Source organism: Lagenorhynchus albirostris, chromosome 9 (assembly GCF_949774975.1).
Source record: "Lagenorhynchus albirostris chromosome 9, mLagAlb1.1, whole genome shotgun sequence".
In the NCBI taxonomy this organism is placed as follows: Eukaryota; Metazoa; Chordata; class Mammalia; order Artiodactyla; family Delphinidae; genus Lagenorhynchus; species Lagenorhynchus albirostris.
In genome coordinates this window covers 35,798,913-35,817,773 of record NC_083103.1, presented here as the reverse complement: position 1 = coordinate 35,817,773, position 18,861 = coordinate 35,798,913, and the positions used below count along the sequence as shown (strand labels likewise).

At 40.9% G+C, this 18,861-nt stretch overlaps 1 pseudogene; it reads left to right on the top strand.

Moving 5' to 3' along the window:
- Window positions 1-15,902, top strand: part of LOC132526482 (protein artemis-like) — a 94,623-nt pseudogene extending 78,721 nt beyond the window's left edge.
- The last annotated feature ends 2,959 nt before the right edge of the window (window positions 15,903-18,861 follow it).

The following is an 18,861-nucleotide window of genomic DNA, read 5'->3' as shown; positions in this document are numbered from 1 at the left end:
CTGGAGGCAAGAAAGCATCAGCCGTTTCCCACCTCAGGCTTTTACTTTGCTTAGCAGAGGCCAAAGTGGTACCTAATGATCAGAATGGGAATTAGTTAAAGTGGCAAGACTGTTGCTAAGCGACAGAAACCGCAAGGGTGGTGTCTACATTTGAGGATCATGAGCAAGATTTCTGGCTTTGGACCTTAGTCCACTGACACTAACAGATTAACAGTTAACTGTGGTTTTAAGGATTGCTTTTGCCAGAGAGGTCCCAAGCTTACAAAATAATGTCTTGAAATCGATCAGCTTTTTTTTTTTTTTTTTTTTTTTTGCAATCCCTAGATGCCAGAGCTCAAACTAATAAGAGAGAACTGCTAAAGCAATATAGCCTTCAGAATAGGAATTCCACTAGAAAATACTTCCCTGGAGTGGCCATGAAGGCAAAGGACAATTGGGTTTCTGTCACTTGCAGCTTAAAAAGCCTTTACTAGTACAGACAGAACTTTGGTTCTCTTTTTTCCTGGCAAGTTGTCTCAAGATGTCTTGTGTATATACTTTTCTCATATATTCCCAGTCCCAGTATCCCCTCCTTGGGTCATCCTTCCAAGTTTACCCCAGCCCTGAGAGTAGAACTGAAAGCAGACTAGAAGGTGAAACTCTGTTCTCTTTGTACCCAGCTGACATCTTGATGTCCCAAGCCTGGCCTGGCACCTTTTTCCCACTCCAAGAAATACCCCAGCTTTGAGAAACATCATCACTGCCAATGGTAACTTACGTATTATGTGTAAAATGAGAGTTTGAACTAGATGAGTTTTCAAATTTTTTCCAGATTCCTCTGGGGCGTGGGACTCGGGCATCTCATTAACTAAAGTGCACCCTATTTAAGGAGCCATGGCATATGAATGGGTCCCTCTAATTCCCTGGCACAAAGCCATGCTTGTAGTAGGTTTCTTAGTGACTATTCCATTGATTACTAATCTGGGGCAAAGCCAACACAGCTAAAGCTTTCTCCATATAGGTTCATTTTGTCTTACAGTTCTTGCCTTGGGCTGTTGTAGTCTTTTGATGAAGGTCTTAAATTAACAAGCTCATTTCACATCTAGAACTAAGACAACCCTTCCTGTTCTCCCCATTCCAAATGAGGGCAATTTCATCCCTATCACTCCCAGATCCCTTGCCCCCAAAAGCTCAGATACCAATTAGCCTCCATTGGAGATTAATAAACAATACAATAATGACAGATAAAAAGACTAATTCTGTGGCCGAGAGAATCACTTTAATTAATTTAATCCTGGCTGAAAGATCAGCTGTGCTCAGGCCTGCTCACCAGCAGGGCCCATTTATCCCAGTCTGTCCCTTCCTTGAAAACCAGGGTATGCTCGGGAGCCGGCACTTAAGCAACAATGAGAAACAGATTGTACTGTCAGGCTTCATTAAAGGTCATCATTAGTATTCCAATTTGAAGACAGTTGCTCCAGCTCAACCTTTTACCAATTCTTCCCTGGTGCATTGTGAAGTTTGGTTCAGCTGTGAAACGGAAAAATTCTCCCTGGGCTCCCGGCGTTGGGATGGGTATCATTTGATGCCTGTCGGCTCTGCAGCTTAAAGGGCAAATCCCCTGGGGAAGTGACGGTCCAGGACTCTATTTAAAAATCAGGTCATGTGCAGCTGCCTAGAATCCAGACATTTCAAGGAATAGAACTTTCTAGGAATCAGCCATAGCAATCAGAAATAGGATAGATTTGTCATCTTCCACAGGAGTCTATTTCCACTGTTCTGCACAAAAAGCTGGAGAAGATTTTTTAATGGAACTGGCGTGAGTGACAGATAGGAATCACCATCAAAGTGGGAAATTGTTTGGGGCCTAAGGCTCCACAGACGGTCAGGAGACAGCCCTGGTAGGCCTTTAAAGGCCGCCAACCTCAGCGCACAGTCTCAGCTGGCTTTGGGGAGATAGTTTTCAGACTGCTCACTTCACACGGGATGTGAAATTTTAATTTCCTTTCTCTGCAAATTGCCAATTTTTAACTGCTTTCCCTCTGCTGAAGCAGTTTTTATTTGTGGGTGGTTGTGTGCACAGGGGTAACATTTTACATATTTTTTTTACTCTTTTTCCTAGTAAGTAGAGCCATCCTAACTAGGGTGTAAGGTGATATATCTCGTTGTGGTTTTGATTTGTATTTCCCTGTTGATAGTGATGCTGCACAGTTTTTCATGTACCTGGTGGCCATTCATATATCTTCTTTGGAGAAGTGTCTATTTTCTTTGCCCATGTTTTAATCAGGTAATTTTTGTTGTTGTTGTTTAACTGTAGGCAGGTCCCACTCCTTATTTCCTCTTTGGATACTTCCATTTTGTACGTAGTCTTGGTAGAAGATAGTAGCTCTTATCCCAGGATCCCCAATGCCAGATTTCACCCTCCATCCCATGTACAAAAAAAGAACAGATGTGATTTCCATTTGATCAATCAGACACCTTCTCATCTTCTGCGAGCACCTAATATCTATCTAATGAACCCCCTCTTTTTCTAATATAGCCAGAATCTGTGTTTGTTGCTGCAATAAAAAATCCTAATGATACTCTCTGCAAGTTCAATTTCCAACTGCCTCTCCCCCTATAGATTTTCCTGTGAAGACAGTGGTGTATGTGTCAAATGTCTGAAGGGAAGGACACAGGGAAATGAGACTTGGCTAAACATCATGTTCATAGAATCTCAGACCTCAGTTTCTCTCTGAGTGCCTGGAATAAGAATAAATGGACTTGTACTTTCCCAAATATTGATAGTTAGCTAAAGCTAAATCCCTATAGGCTGTAATTGGGAGATCTGGAATAGACTATGTCCTTTCTACCTTCCTCTTTCAGGGCTATCCAGTGATCTTTACCATGCCTGAGTTATCTGGGACATTGTTCAAGCATAAGATTCCTGGACACTCTCTCCCTACCCTATACCCCAAGATTCTGGTTCAATAGGAGAGTCTGATGAGGGTGATCTCAGGACTATATCCTGAAAAACACTGGAAGCCAGCCTGAGGATAAAGCCATTACACAAAGAAGGAAAAATTAGAGAAATTCAGAGAGAAACAAAGTTAGAGCCCCAGTCAAACTGTGCTTGAAGCTTGATCCACTATGGTTTTAAGGAAGAGAATACATTCCTTGGAGTATTTATGCCAAAATTAAAATTGGTTTTCTGTTACTTACAACTGAAAGCATCCTAACTGATATAAAAATACTTTCACCTCACACATCATATGACTGGATAATCAACACCACCCCATGAAGAAGGTTTTAGTTTTATTCCTATTTTCTGCATGATGACACCAGCTTAAAAAGCTGGAATCTTTGCTTAAATTCAAGCATTATATAGAGCCAGATGCATGAAGGTAGGTCTTATTGAGGCAGAGGGACCCTCTGTTAAGGAAAATAAAAAATTTCCCCCTATTATTACTGGATTCATGTTTCACTACCTTCCTGAAGTCTTTTCTGGAAACTGGGCCCACACCATGTTCGTTATGTGGCTACCAATTGTAAACAGATTCAGTGCTACAGACATACATTTTAATTATTCTTAAATAGTTTTTAGTGTTTCAGTATTTCTCTTCTTTCCTCCAACTCCTCATTCCCCTAAAAGATGCTCAAACAGTAATTGCTAATTGTTGTCTGGCTGAATTAAAACGAAAGGACAGGTAACCTAAAGGTAGAATAAACTGTGGTTTATTCATATGTGTGACTGAGTTCTAGTAGTTTATGACACATAGTTTGTCCTCAATAAATTTTTGCCAAATGAATGAATATCAGTCACGCCTTTCTATTACAATGCGACTCCACACCCATGACATTGGAGAATGGGCTTTTCAGTGAAACACTGAAAAACAAACAACAGGTTAATACAGGGTCTCATCTTGCTTTCAAAGAATAATGCTTTGAAATCGACAGCAATTTGTAGAGTTCCACTGGACGCCCTTAACATCAGTGCTAGTAGCGATAACCATGAGATGTTTACAACCCAACTTTCACATAACTTAACATCAATATCTCTGCCTTGTTATACTGGACAGGACAAGAGTTTCAACACATTCAGTGCGAGTTACAGCATACTCAGACCACAGGCTAGGGCCCATATGCAAAAGGTTTAAAAATTAAGGAATCCGGGCTTCCCTGGTGGCGCAGTGGTTGAGAGTCCTCCTGCCGATGCAGGGGACACGGGTTTGTGCCCCGGTCCGGGAAGATCCCACATGCTGCGGAGCAGCTGGGCCCGTGAGCCATGGCCGCTGAGCCTGCGTGTCCGGAGCCTGTGCTCCGCAACAGGAGAGGCCACAACAGTGAGAGGCCCGCATACAGCAAAAAAAAAAAAAAAAAATTAAGGAATCCAACCATTGCTGAAAACCAAAATTAAGATTCTTCATTTTATAATATGTGTCTACCATGTTTTAACAACATTAATAATTGAAAAATCTTATATGTTGCCTAGGTCATAAAAGTTTAAAAATCTGCCCTTAATTTGGCATTTCAACATGACAGGGTAGAGTGAAAAGTGATTGTTTTAGACCAGAACACATAGTTCCATTTCTGGCTCTAACATTTACCTGGTATGGCCCTTAGGCAAGTCATGAACCTATCGGAGACTTCTTTCCTCTTTTATAAAATGGAGATGAGTCACTGAGTCATTTTGAGTGTCCAATTATGCAATATATGATGGCAAAGTCCCTTATATATTAAATAATATCATGTCAAATGATTTGTGTGGCAAGAACAGAAAATCAATTTCAAAGCTTAAATCTAGAGAGAAGGTATTGGCTTTCATAACCCAAAAGCCCTGAGATGGATAAGGTGCCTTTCTTTTCTCTACAGTCTCAGGATAGCTGCCAGCAGCTGGGCTACAAGACTTTCTCTTTCACATTCTGTGGGGGGGGGGGCGGAGGGAGGAAGATGCTTCCCATATCCTCCAAACGAAAGTTCTAGGTTTTACTGTGATTGGATGACTCCTGAGTAATGACAGAGATTAAGATTATCCAAACTGGTTTAGATCAATCAGGGCCAACCCTAAGACCAAAGGATGAGGTCAGTACCGCCTAAAGTACATAGAGCTGGACATGAATGATGTTTTCCCAGAGCAAAGAATGGGAAAAAGGGAAATAAATGCTGAGTAGGCACAAATCTCTACTTCTTTGTATGAATGGCACAGATTTACATTCTGATGGATATTAGTATCATAGCTCAGTTTGGTATACATCTGTGTATTTAATCTATTTTACAGTTTTAAGTTATTTAAGTGGTTTAGCTCCTATTTCCTTCCTTTTTGTTGTCACCTCTCAGATTACTGAGATTACTCCCATGATGCAGTCATATTACACATTTGGTTTGTAACACATGGAAGAGCTTAGAAAACTGCAAAGCGCTATGCAGATGACAGATACTTTCCTTGCCACTTTGTTTGTCACAATGGTCCTTTGACTTTGGGGTTGCTGGCTAGCATGTTAGGATCATCTGATTCTTTGGCTAGTCAAGTTCCTTGGTAACTAGATTTATTCATAAAGGATAAGCCTTATAGGTTCCAAGAAAAAAGTCCTTACCCCAGCTCTTATTAGACAATCTAGCCTGAGGCTTTTCTGAAACAGGTGGCTCACTGGCTCTTAGTATAATAGTACTAGTCATTTTTGTAACAGCTTAATTCGTATGATGATTTACAGTTCACAAACTGCTTGGAAAGGGTCTGAGAGCGATGGATGGATGTTGAAATTTTGTAGATTTGGGGCCTAGGGCTCAGACCCCTAAGTGAGTGGTTTGTCTAGTGTAGACTGAGAACTGTCATAACCGAGATTCCTAATAGCATAATTATTTAAGATCTAAGCCCTAAATCTTTATTTCTTTCTAAACTTCCTAATATCACAAGGCTTAGGATGAAAGTCTGCAGCTTTATAATTATTGCACATTTTTACATACCTTAGCTCATTTGATTCTCACAACCTCCTTTGAGATAGGTAAGGATTATTAGCTTTGCTTTACAGATGAGGAAACTGAACCCCAGAAAGGATAAAGGACTTGCTGAAGGTCAAATAGGAAATGTCAAGTCCAGGTCTTTTTTTTTTTTTTTTTTTTGCTGTACGCGGGCCTCTCACTGTTGTGGCCTCTCCCGTTGTGGAGCACAGGCTCCGGACGCGCAGGCCCAGCAGCCATGGCTCACGGGCCCAGCCGCTCCGCGGCATGTGGGATCTTCCCGGACCGTGGCACGAACCCGCGTCCCCTGCATTGGCAGGCGGACTCTCAACCACTGCGCCACCAGGGAAGCCCAAGTCCAGGTCTTGTGATTCCAAGTTCAGTACTCCTTCTACAACAGCATGGCGTATACATTTGGAAATTTACAGGGACCACAACAAAAATATCAGATTCACTTTGGGCTCTAGGAAAGGATTTAGACATCTGTGTTAGTAAGTTCTTAGAATCAATTAGTAAGCTAGGAATAGAATCTTCATCCTTGGGGAGTTTTACAAGTCAGAAGAATCTCCAGCCTAATCCGAACAGTGGCTACAAGAAGAGCTAAATGACTCAAAGTCTCCTTCAACTCTTAAATTCTAGAATTCTGGAATCTTTATTTCAGGGGCAGATCATCATGCCAAGGGCAGATCATCATGCCATGATTACACTGTCAAGAATAACTTACCCATATTAAAGCATCTGTTTCTGACAATTAGCATGGTTTACTAACAATTAGGTCCACTTTTGAACTATGACTACAGAAGGAGCTAATGTTCTCAGGCAGTCCATCTTATCCTGGAAAAAGAAGAGTAATACCAACCAAATGAATTAATGTTGGCTCTGTAGAAAGTGTGTGATCCCCTCCAAGCAATTTCAAGGGAAAAGGCCATCCAATTTTAAATTGAGGAATTTGGTTTGCAGATGAAGTCATTCATCTTGTGGCCACTAACCATAGTTATCCAATTGATAACCTTCCCTCTCTTTGAATTCCAGTAGGTTTGATTTAAATCACTAGTTTTCCTACAAAGAGCACATTTTTGTTTTTTATTGTATAATCCTATATGATAGTCCTTGCAATTCAGGTAGTTCATTCAAAAGCACAATACCTTGAAGATAGTAATTTTGATATCCATTTTTATAGCATGTTAGAAAACAGAAGGATGATTTTGTAATAAGCAGAGCTAATTAAAGCAGATGGTTTTGAAGTTACTGGAGAAAATGGTGAATCATCTCCAGTGTAACATGGATTATATATGGGGGTTATTTTTGTTGTGTTAGCATAACGAAGCTATTGCCAAAATTACATTATCTTGGAATAAATACTTGTGTTTTGGATGTTTTCTCTTAATAAGCATATGTAATTATTTTAACACAACAAGCACGTGTTTATTTTAAAATGTAATTACTGTGTTTTCATTTAATTTCATTCCTTTACATATAGCTAGATTTGTACCAAAAAGAATATGAAGCAGAGCGCTATCTTTTAATTTAAAAGATTTAAAAAATGCATATAACATAGAGTATTCAATTCAACAAAAGAAACTTAAAATATTATCAGCCGACTTTACTCTCTTCTTTTTGTTCATATACAACTTGGGGGTAAACCTAAGTCTTTCCACTTTTCAATTCCCAAATGAATTCTTTTTTTTTTTTTTTCAGAGTGAACATTCATTTATACAAAAAACTTTTCCAGGAGCTATTCAGGCTAGTTCAGCCTCCATGCTCAAAAGGGTGCATATTTTTCACTGAAAAGGAAATAGTAACCAAGTGTAAAGGTAAAAACTTAAGGAAAACCCAGTTTGAATGGACATGAATAATTTCCAGCTAAGGTGTTTTCTACAGTGGATACCACCTCACTGATTACTGTTTGCAATAGTTATTCAGTCTTTGGGTCAAACTGTACTTGCCGAAGTCTCTTTTATTTTTTCATTTTTATTGGAGTGTAGTTGATTTACAATGTTGTGTTAGCAACACAGCAAAGTAAATCAGTTATACGTATACATATATCCACTCTTTTTTTATATTCTTTTCCCATAATAGGCCATTACAGAGTATTGAGTAGAGTTCCCAGTGCTATATGATAGGTTCTTATCAGTTGTCTATTTTATATATAGTAGTGTGTATATGTGAATCCCAGTCTCCCAATTTATCCCTCTCCCCCTTAACCCCTGGTAACCATAAGTTTGTTTTGTACATCTGTGACTCCTGTTTTGTAAATGAGTTCATTTGTACCCTTTTTTTAGATTCCACATATAAGCGATATCATATGATATTTGTGTTTCTCTGTCTGACTTACTTCACTCAGTATGACAATCTCTGGGTCCATCTGTGTTGCTGCAAATGCCATTATTTTGTTCTTTTTTATGGCTGAGTAATGTTCCAAATGAGTTCTTGATTCAGACTGTATTTGTCCAGGCCAGTAGTGGTTGGTAGCAATATTTCTGAACTGCTATTAAGTGTTAGATTCTCACACAATAATCTCTAGTGGACCAGGCAGCTTCTGTGACTCCTTCTGTTCCTTGGTGCTTTTTTCTTCATACTCTCACCAGCCAATATTTATTTGCTGAGTGATTTATCCATAGTATAGTGATTTATCATGATTGACCTTATGGCAGGATGACTTGGATGCCCAGGTGAATTCTTCTCGTCAGTTAAGGCTTAGCAGTCTTGTTGACTGGAAAAATAAGAACTACTGTCATTATCATGACTATCATTATTGAATCAGGTATTGGGATTTGACAGGAAAAACTGGATTATAAATTCTTGGCTTGCTGGGCTGTGCTCAGAAAATTTTTCTTAGCATCATCTTAACACATAATAGTACATTTTCATCTGCTGTGGCTCTGCAAGAACTCTGATTTCTATATTTGAGTGAGTTATACTGATCCCCACAGTCATTAGATGGTTTTTCAGCGTGAGAATGAATGTGACAGGGCTAAACTAATTACACTTTTCATCCATGATGAGGATGAAAGTAAACTGTCTGCTGTTATAATCAGATTGTATATCACTTATCTTGTTCAGAAATGGTAAATACTATGAAAATAACATTCAACAATAATAATAGTTATCAATTATGCTGCAGCTATTATGTCCCAGGCTCTTCCCATACATTGTCTTATTTAATCCTTCCAAGAATCCTGTGTCCCAATACATCCATTTTACAGAACGCTTGTATCCTTTTACTAACCTTCCCCATTTCCCCCACCTCTCAGATCCTGACAAACATCATTCTACTTTCTGTTTCTGTGAGTTCGACTTTTTTCCTTTCCTTAATGTCATGTTTAGATGCAAGTCTGTGTATATTTCAGGCAGTCGGTGCTGAGATAGTTAGCACTGCACTGCCCTCTCGTGCTTTCAACCAAGTTTACAGCATCAAGATTATTAAAATCTCACTGCCTTCCTTCCACCTAATCTTCTCTTTTCCACTACTACAGTTGAGTTTGCCTGCTAGTTTTAAATTTAAATTGAGGTTCTGGAAGCCTCTTAGCAGATAATGGTGGCTTTGTACATGCTGGAATCCTCAATGCTTCCTCCCTGCAAGATTTTCTTCCCTTCATTACTCTCTGTTAACAGTAAATTGCATAAAAGTGGTGAAAAGACCCCAAAGCAGCCAGTTTCCAAGAGCTCAAATGTTTGAAAGAGAAGCTGCAGTATTTTTCGCTGAGAAGTTGACTGTGTTCTGGTAATTCATTTTTATAATTAGTCAATTATGAATTCCCAGTTATAAATAATTAATTGATGTTAATCGTATCTCCTGAGAGGAAACACATTTGACAAATGGTCAAGCTGATGAAAAACCCAGTTCCAGGCATCCTTAAAATGACTTTAAACAGAAAGAAGAAAACAAATTCTGAGAAATTTTTTTTAAATGACAAAAATGCCAACAGATGTAAAATGACTCTCCCCAAAGTAAACCAAACTAACCAATTTTTGTAAAACCAGAAACTGAGAAAATTGTTTTCATCAAACTTTTCTTTTGACCAAATTGTCCTCTGAGCCAATTTAATTTCAACTAAACTGCTTTCTTCCAAATCGTATTTGGATAAATTGTTTCCAGTTTGCCTTTAGCCAAATCCTATGTTACCCACCCGGACCAATCAATATAAGGAATTCAGTAATCACAATGAGATTTTTTAACCTATTTTACCTAGAAATGTATGAATTCAATTTATGTCTTCCCTTATATATCTTGCTTGGTTTTTTCATGTTTTCATAACCATGTAATTTTTTTTTTTTTTTTTTTTTGCGGTACACAGGCCTCTCACTGTTGTGGCCTCTCCCGTTGCGGAGCACAGGCTCCGGACGTGCAGGCTCAGCGGCCATGGCTCACGGGCCTAGCCGCTCCGCGGCATGCGGGATCCTCCCAGACCGGGGCACGAACCCGTGTCCCCTGCATCAGCAGGTGGACTCTGAACCACTGCGCCACCAGGGAAGCCCCAGAGGTCATACTTTTTAAACATGTATTATACCAGAGGGTATTTGTGTCATTTGGGGGGAATGACAGTTTCTGAAAAAAATGTCAGTTTTACAATAAGAGTAAGACTAGAAACGGATTCAGACCTTGATTCTTTCCTTTATTAATTGTGTGATCGAAGATGTGTTACTTAGTGGTTTTTACTCTCAGTTTCCTCATCTGTAAAATGGAAATAATATTAGTACCTGTCTCATCTCTACCTCTTACTTCGAAGCCCTTGTGCTTAACCATTACACAGAATCCCTCTGAAGACATTAATGGGTGAACAGATGAAGAGGATAAAGAGAGTTTTAAATAAGAAAAAATAAAGTGTTATGATAATTTTAACTTCTGATGTTACTAATAAGTTCAATGGAAAATTGCGGGTTCATTTATCTTTGCACTCACAGCATCTAACCAGCAGACACACAGAAAGCAACTAATAAATGTTTGACAAGTGAATTGATTCATCATTAGCAATCTTCCTTACCCTCTGCATTCTCCAATACTGCTTACATATTTTAGCGTTTTCACTTGTGAACTATCCACCTCACCCGAAAGTATTAGCCAGTAAACTTATGCACATAGTCATTTCATTTTTTAAAACTCAAGAGAACTAATAATAAGTATCCTTATATAAAGATCAGAGAAGACTTTCTATCATTGAGTGGTTCCTGGGAAAACAAAAATTTCTACCGTCTCTGGCGCCCTCTTGTGCTTTGTGGTGGAAGCTAAGCAAGAGGGCTGATGCTTCCAGGAGTTGAGAGATCTGAAAAAATTCTACAAAACACACACTCTTACAGGTTAAATTTTTTTTTTCCCTCTCTGTCTGTTACTCTAATCCGTGCTTGTGTCGGGAATTGTAAAATATTGTGTAACCTGAGTTTCCCTAGCCCCAGTAGGCTGTCATTTACCTTATCAGTTTGAATTTCCTCCAGCTCTTATTCCTAGAGACTTACACAACCTATGAAATGCATTTATGTGTTTTTTGGAAGTATGTGTCATATGTGTTATCTGGTAAGAATGCTCTCATTGCTCTCTCTCTCCTTCACTCTCTCCCTGTCTCTCTCTTATCCTCATGTCAGGGCTCTGATTTCCTTAATAAGTTAAAGGGTAGGAAATTCTCTTTGGAAGACGGAAGCATATCCACTCTGCTTTCACTTTGCCTTTACTTACAGGGCCCCTTGAAGCAGTGTTGCTTGTTCTTCAATGTCTTGCTGAGTTTTTGTTTGTTCACTAGTACCACAGGCCTTTTAGCTTTTCAAGTCCCCCTGCACCATTGGACTGTGGCATGTGAGCACTGGAAATGAACAGAGGCTCAGGAGGTAAATGTAAGTGATAGATTCTGCATTGCCTTAAACCAGGTGTCCTGCCCGAGCAGCTCGATAAACAGGCTCAGATATTTCAGAGTATTAGTTAGACTTGAGCTGGAACCTGCATTATATTTCTATGAAACTGAATCATTAGTGATAATATTAAAGTGATTAATAATGGCTGACTTTCATTTAGTGCTTAGTAGGTACTAAATACATTGCTGAGTGCTTTATAGGCAGCATTTCACTTCATTTTCACAAGTCTCCTAGGAAGTAAGTAATGTTATAATCTTCATTTTGCAGATAAGAAAACTGAGATGTAGAGGTTACATGCTTTGAGAGACACTATAGCTTTGAGAGAAGCTGTTTGCTATAGTTGTTTGAGCCAGAAGACTGCAGTTCCAATACTGGCTCTACCACTTTCTAACTGTGTGACTTTTGATGATCTGCTTAACCTCTCTGTGGCTCATTTTCCTTATCTGTAATAATCACTCCTGCTTCATAAGGATATTGTAGGTATTAAGTGAGTTAATGGTCCTTGGCATATCATAAGTGCTATGTAAGTATTGATACTTTTACAAAAAGGAAAAGCGGGGCTTCCCTGGTGGCGCAGTAGTTGAGAGTCCGCCTGCCGATGCAGGGGACACGGGTTCGTGCCCCGGTCTGGGAGGATCCCGCATGCCGCGGAGCGGCTAGGCCTGTGAGCCATGGCCGCTGAGTCTGCGCATCAGGAGCCTGTGCTCCGCAACGGGAGAGGCCACAACAGTGAGAGGCCTGTGTACCGCAAAAAAAAAAAAGGAAAAGTGAAGCCCAGGTTGGTTCAGGCTACTATATGGTCTCCCTAAGATAAAGACTATGCTTTTTCTCCTGATGGATGTTGTTAGGAAATGGATCCTAATAACATGTCCTGCTGTGGTGAATTTCTCCTTTGTGCAGCAGAATCATCTGAGGATCTTTAAAAACTACTGGTCCTGATTAATAGGTTTAGGGCAAAGCCCAAGCATCTTTATTTTTATAAAGTTTCAAGAGATTCCCATCTGTAGCCAGAACTGCAAGTCACTGCTGTAAGTACTTAGATGTTGACAAAAATCTTTCCCATAATAAGATAATATTTATTCAGCGCTTACTGTATTTTAGATACTGAGTGCTTTATTTGGATCATCTCTTTTAACCCTCCAACAAAAACTTCATGAGTTAGGTAATTATTATCATCTATCCTTTACAGATGGGAAAACCAAGGAATAGAAAGTAAGCAATTTGCCCAAGGTCACTTACATAGCTGGTGGCAGAGCTGGGATTTTAAACCAGGTGGACCGATGCTGTGGCCTGTACACTTAGCTACTAGCCTACACTGCCTTCCCATGTGGTGTCTAATTTGAATTTTGCCATAAATCTGTATAGTGAACTGGTTTTGCCATTATCCCCAATTTATAGCTGCAGAGACAAAGGACTGGACTGAATGTACACAGCTAGTCAGTGTACAAGCTGGGGCTTACACCTGGGTCTGATAACTTGAAATCCTATGCTCTTTCTATATTGTTGCAGAGAACTTCAAATAACCAAGGTCAATAGTTATTTTATAAGATCTTTCATATGCTTACCTCCTTCTCTTTCCTGCAGTGTCTGCTTTGGTCCATGCTTTCATCCCATCCGGCAAGAGCTTCAACCAAAAACCCTCTTCTATTTTTATCCCTTCTCTGCACCCTACTTCCAGCTTCCTTTTTATCCACTAAATGTAGAGCTCATCAAGCAACTCTTTTGCTTAAAATTTGGCTAACATTTGTTCTGTTTGCCATCTGTAGTAGGTTGAATGGTGCCCCCGCCCCCCAAAAAAGTATGTTCATATCCTAACCCCTGGATCCTGTGAATGTGGCCTTATTTGGAAAAAGGATCTTTTCATGTGTAGATAAGTTAAGGATCTCCAGATGAGACCATGCTGTATTTCTCTCGGTTGGCTCTAAATCCAGCAACAAGTATCTTTCTAAGAGATACAAGAGAAGTCATGGACGCACAGAGGAGAAGCCCATGTGAAGACAGAGGCAGAGATTGGAGTCTGCAGCCACAATCCAAGGGATGCCCGAAGCCACCAGAAGCTGGAAGAAGCAAGGAAAGAGCCTCCAGAGGGAACATGGCCCTACCGACACACTGATTGCAGACTTCTAGCCTCCAGGACTGTGAGAGAATAAACTTCTGTTATCGTAAGCCGCCCAATTCATGGTAATTTGTTACAGCAGCCCTAGGACACTAACACCATCTCTTCACTTCTTGACTTTCACGGTTCGTGACATCTGTGGCTTCTCTGCTCATCAGGCTCTGTGTCTCAAATAAACCCTCTGCCCCATCTGGCGCTCCTTCACTGTCTTCTGCATGGGACCCTTGGGTCCTTCATGTGCCTTCCCTCAGTTTGCTTCCTCTTTGTTGGAAAGAATACATGCTATCTCAACAGAATTTACCCTCAGAAGGAAACTGTCTATTGAAGTGGGTAATATGGGAAAGGAGATGAACTCTTGTAAGGACAGATGGTGGAGTGGGCAGGGCACCCTTTGCCCATGAGTTACTTGCCATGTTTTTTCCTTTTTTTTTTTTTTTTTTTTTTTGCGTTACGTGGGCCTCTCACTGTTGTGGCCTCTCCGGTCGCGGGGCACAGGCTCCGGACGCGCAGGCTCAGCGACCATGGCTCACGGGCCCAGCCGCTCCACGGCATGTGGGATCCTCCCGGACCGGGGCACGAACCCATGTCCCCTGCATCGGCAGGCGGACTCTCAACCACTGCGCCACCAGGGAAGCCCTCCTTTTTTTTTTTTTTTTTTTTTTTTTTAAACCCTTTCCTATGTTGCTTCCATTAAAGAGCCCATCTGAGGCTTACTACTTGCACAAGTTATACCTCAGCCTTGTGAAACAGGAGGGAAGGGGGCAGGACACAACCTTTAAAAGCATAACTTAGCCCGAGGACACAACATAAACTGATTAGAACCAAATGGGTCCAAGATGGCAGGCGAGTCAGCTTCCACTAGACCTTGAGCCTCAGTATATGCTCACTGTAACACGTCAGCAAGCTAAATGACACACCCACAGGCACCATGACAGTTCTGAGGCCATCCATAAGTGTCAAAAAGTGGATGGTGCCCCAGTTCCTGGAAGTCCCCACCCCTTCCCCGAAATAGCTGGAATATTCCTCCCACTCTTTAGCCAATGGAATTACCCACCCCTATAAAAACTGACAACCCCATACCCTGGTGCCGCTCCTACCTTCTGAGATGGCCCACACTCTGTGGAGTGTGTTTCTCTCTAAATAAATCCACTTCTTACCTATCACTGTGTCTCTCACTGAATTCTTTCTGTGATGAGACAGCAAGGACCTGAGCTTCATTAAGTCCTGAGACCAGGTGTGTGATTTCAGTTAAAAGACTGTGGATTCAAGTCCCAATCTGGGTTTTGGCTGTGTTTGAGTCCTGACACGTGGTTTCAAGTCCCAGTCTGAGTTACCTGGTTTCACTTGTGTATCACCTGAAAAGTAAGAATGTTTGACAAGTTGCTCTCTTACTCTCCTTCTAGGCCACATAAAAGATGAAATCCATCCATACAAAAGTTTTTTCTTGGGTACCAACTAAGTATTAAACACAACCCCCAAGAGCTGGGGCTGTATTGGTGAGATAGATGTGATGCCTGAACTTACAGGGTAGAGTCTTCCTGGGGTGATGAATACTGGGCTTCTCTACTTGGACTTGCCCAAGGTCACACAGCTATTAAATGGCCAAGATTCAAATCTACTTATGTCTGATTTCAAAGTTCATACTTTCCACCACATCAGGCATACCAGTCAGGGTTCTGGCAGGAAAATGCAGAGTGTTGAAATGGGATAAGTGAGGAGAATTTAATAAGAGAAGATTTACAAGGGTTAAGAAAAGCCCAACAAGGAGTGGCGCTGCGTCCCAATGGCAAAAACAGCCGGAAGCATTACCACGCCGGGGTGTGAGAGGTGTGGTGGCAAGGTGGTTACAGGAACCTTGGAGAGCACCTGTATCTGTGAGGGAGGTCTGGTGGGAGCAGTGCCCTTTGGCAGAGGACCGACCCACAGTGACCCTGTTGCAAGGGATGTGGGGGAGTAGAGACCCTTATCTCACATTCTTCCCCTTTTCAGATCCAACCAGTGCCTCCCATTGGCCAAATCCAGCTAGAAGCCACAGGACAAGGGAAACTGGGGTGATACGGGCCTTAGAGGTCAGCTCTGGGGTCACAGAGAAGGGTGCAGAGGGTAGAAAGTGGATCTGAAGGGGTAGATGAAAATGCCCAGTACGTCAGTATTTCACAGACTCTTCTCATTCAAATATTTCCTTCATGAATTCGTTATATCCCATGTGTACTCTACACTCACCTATTCTTAATATCTTTAAAACGTCCTCACTTTTACATAGTTATTAAATGTATTAATAGTAATAAGTACTAATAAATGTATTACTGGTAATTAATGTAATATGCGGCTACTTTAAATAGAGGAAAACCATTAAAAATACAATGAAATAAAGTTTACTGAACTTAAAAAATTAAAATTGAATAATAATTATAAATGATGATTTATCTTATGAGAGCGGGTACAGTCTGGCCCCTGCCTGCCTCTCCAGTGTCCTCTCCCCCGCCCCTACCCCATGCGTTTATGCCTCCATTTCAGTCATATTGGGTTTTTGGCCCCTCAAAACCAGCCATACTCTCACCCACCACAGTGCCTTTGCATAGGTTGTTCTTCAGCATTGATCAATGAGAGAACACTCTCAAAAATGCTAGGGAACCTGAATAATACAACAAAATAGGACAATCAGCTAAAAAGAGAGGTATTATGCTTTCCTGAAGACTATTCTAGAATTGCACTGGTATCGCTAAACATTTTGTCATCGATCTGGATATCCAGGTTCTTGTCCTGGCATCAAACTTTAATTCTATAATCTTAGAACAAATATTTAACAGATACGTGACTCAGTTTCTCCATCTATAAAATGAAAAAAATTGGCATGGAAGCAGGAAACATGTGAGCACATATGCCAGCAGTTCTCCACTCGTACAACTTTCAAAAGGGAAAAAAATTACTGTCAAGAACGTGATAAATATACCAAATCAGCTACCTAAATTGTTGAATGCCGTTCATGGTTGCATTTGTTCTGTAACAGGGGAATACAGAAACATTTTCTTCCAAACACCTACCTTTTCCAAGTCCAAACTCTTTTTGCCCCACCAGATACCTTAGTCATGCTACATTTATTTATAACTCTCCTTTGCAAAAAAATCGTTCAGCATACATATTTATATGAATAAATGGGATAATAAATGGGGAAGAAGTATGGTCACTGTAGATACTGTTTAAATCCATTCTTTCTTTTTTTAAATAGTGACCTCTACTTCTCAGCCACAGCAATCAGAGAAGAAAAAGAAATAAAAGGAATCCAAATTGCTACTTTCCTTGGGGGTACGACCTCCTTCTCTACTCACAGACATGTGGGAGGCATTGGCCCCATCTAGGCTTCATTCCTCTGGCCACAGTGATGGTCAGGAGGGTCTCCTTAGTGCTCCTCAGGCAGAACTACGGAGACACAGCTGGGGACTTTTGCTTACAATTGTGCCCTTTTCTGTTGGACTTAAGTCTGGTAGGATGCACTGATATCTTGAATAATCCACTCTCTTCATTTCTGCCCCCTGCTCTGTGCCCTGAAGAAAACTGGTCCGCACAATGTAAGCTCCTTCTAACTTCTAGTTGACTGCAGCCAATTAAGAGTAACAGCAGGAGATAAGGGAAGGAGAAGAGTGAGGCTGGGCTATTATTCCGCTGACTCTTCCTCTGTGGGGTTGCTGCATACTGGCTGTGTTCCTCTACTGAAGATCACAGGTCCTGAGAGACAGCTCTCTCTGTCACAGTTTTGGTAACTGATCCTCTCTCCTCCTTTGCTCTTTGAAACATCCATTTAGTACCCTTGCCTTAGACTACCCACTTTGAGTGCCATGTCTTTCCTATCCTGGACCTTGACTAAAACAGAGGATGACAGGCTGGAGCTGCCCACCGCCTTCGAGTCATGTTGTGGGGTCTTAAAGTAAGATGGACATGAAGGAGAGCAGAGCCAAGGGAGGAGGAGGGAGTGAGTCCTGGCCTCACTGGCTGACCGCCTGACTCCAGTGATGTCTGAGGCTGTCACACACACTGACATTTTCAACAATATGAGTCAGTGTATTTCTTTTTTTGCTCAAAACATTTTAAGTTGGTGTTCCAATAGCTTGAAACAGAAAGTCTTTATTAAAGTATCACTAAAAATATGGCTCTAAAGTGAAGATGCATGGATCCCTGATGCTAAAGACCCTACACTTGACCTAAATACAGAACTACTTTGCAGTTTCAGTCTCCCTGAGGCCCGATCCTACAGCAGATCCTATTTTCAGATCTCTTTGAGATTCTGTCTCCTTTACACACTGTGTGTATCCTTACAATATTCACCGTCTTTACTCAAGTTAACATGAGTGTGTCTCTGTTTCTTGGAGCAAAGTAAACGTAATAAAACAGTTTCCATTTTGTAGATAAGAAAAGGGAGGCCAAATAAATGAAGAAACTTCATCTAAGTCAAAGGTAATGTCAATCCTGGACTTGGCAGGCAGGTCTTCTGGCCCAGGACCTTTCCATGTTACCCCAGCTTCCTTGTGTTCCTTTTGCCTTTTTCCGTTATGTGTTTGCCTTCCCATTTGCCTTGAACTTTTGTGACCCTGTCCCCCTAGTAGCCTAGGGTGTGTCACATTATCTCAGGGCCTTGATGCTAGCCAACTGTCAGAGAAGAAAAGCCATGGGCTTATCTTTTTCTGCGTTTCCATCCCTTGTCTGTCCACTCATTTGGCATTTAGCATGTGTTACCCTATGAAAGTTTGGGAGATGTTGGATAATGTTAACTTGTACTTTTATTTAGCTCCCCAAGTATTCATAACTTGCCGTCTCAGGTGAGAGTACGTTTATCTGGTATCTGATTCATCCTGGAAAAATCTATAGTCCTTACCACAGTATTTAGCTCACATTAGAGAATCAGTAAGTATCCATTGACAAGATTGACTAAAAGCATTTTATATTAGGCAAAATGCTGGCTAAGCTGCGGTGACACAATTACAGTGGCT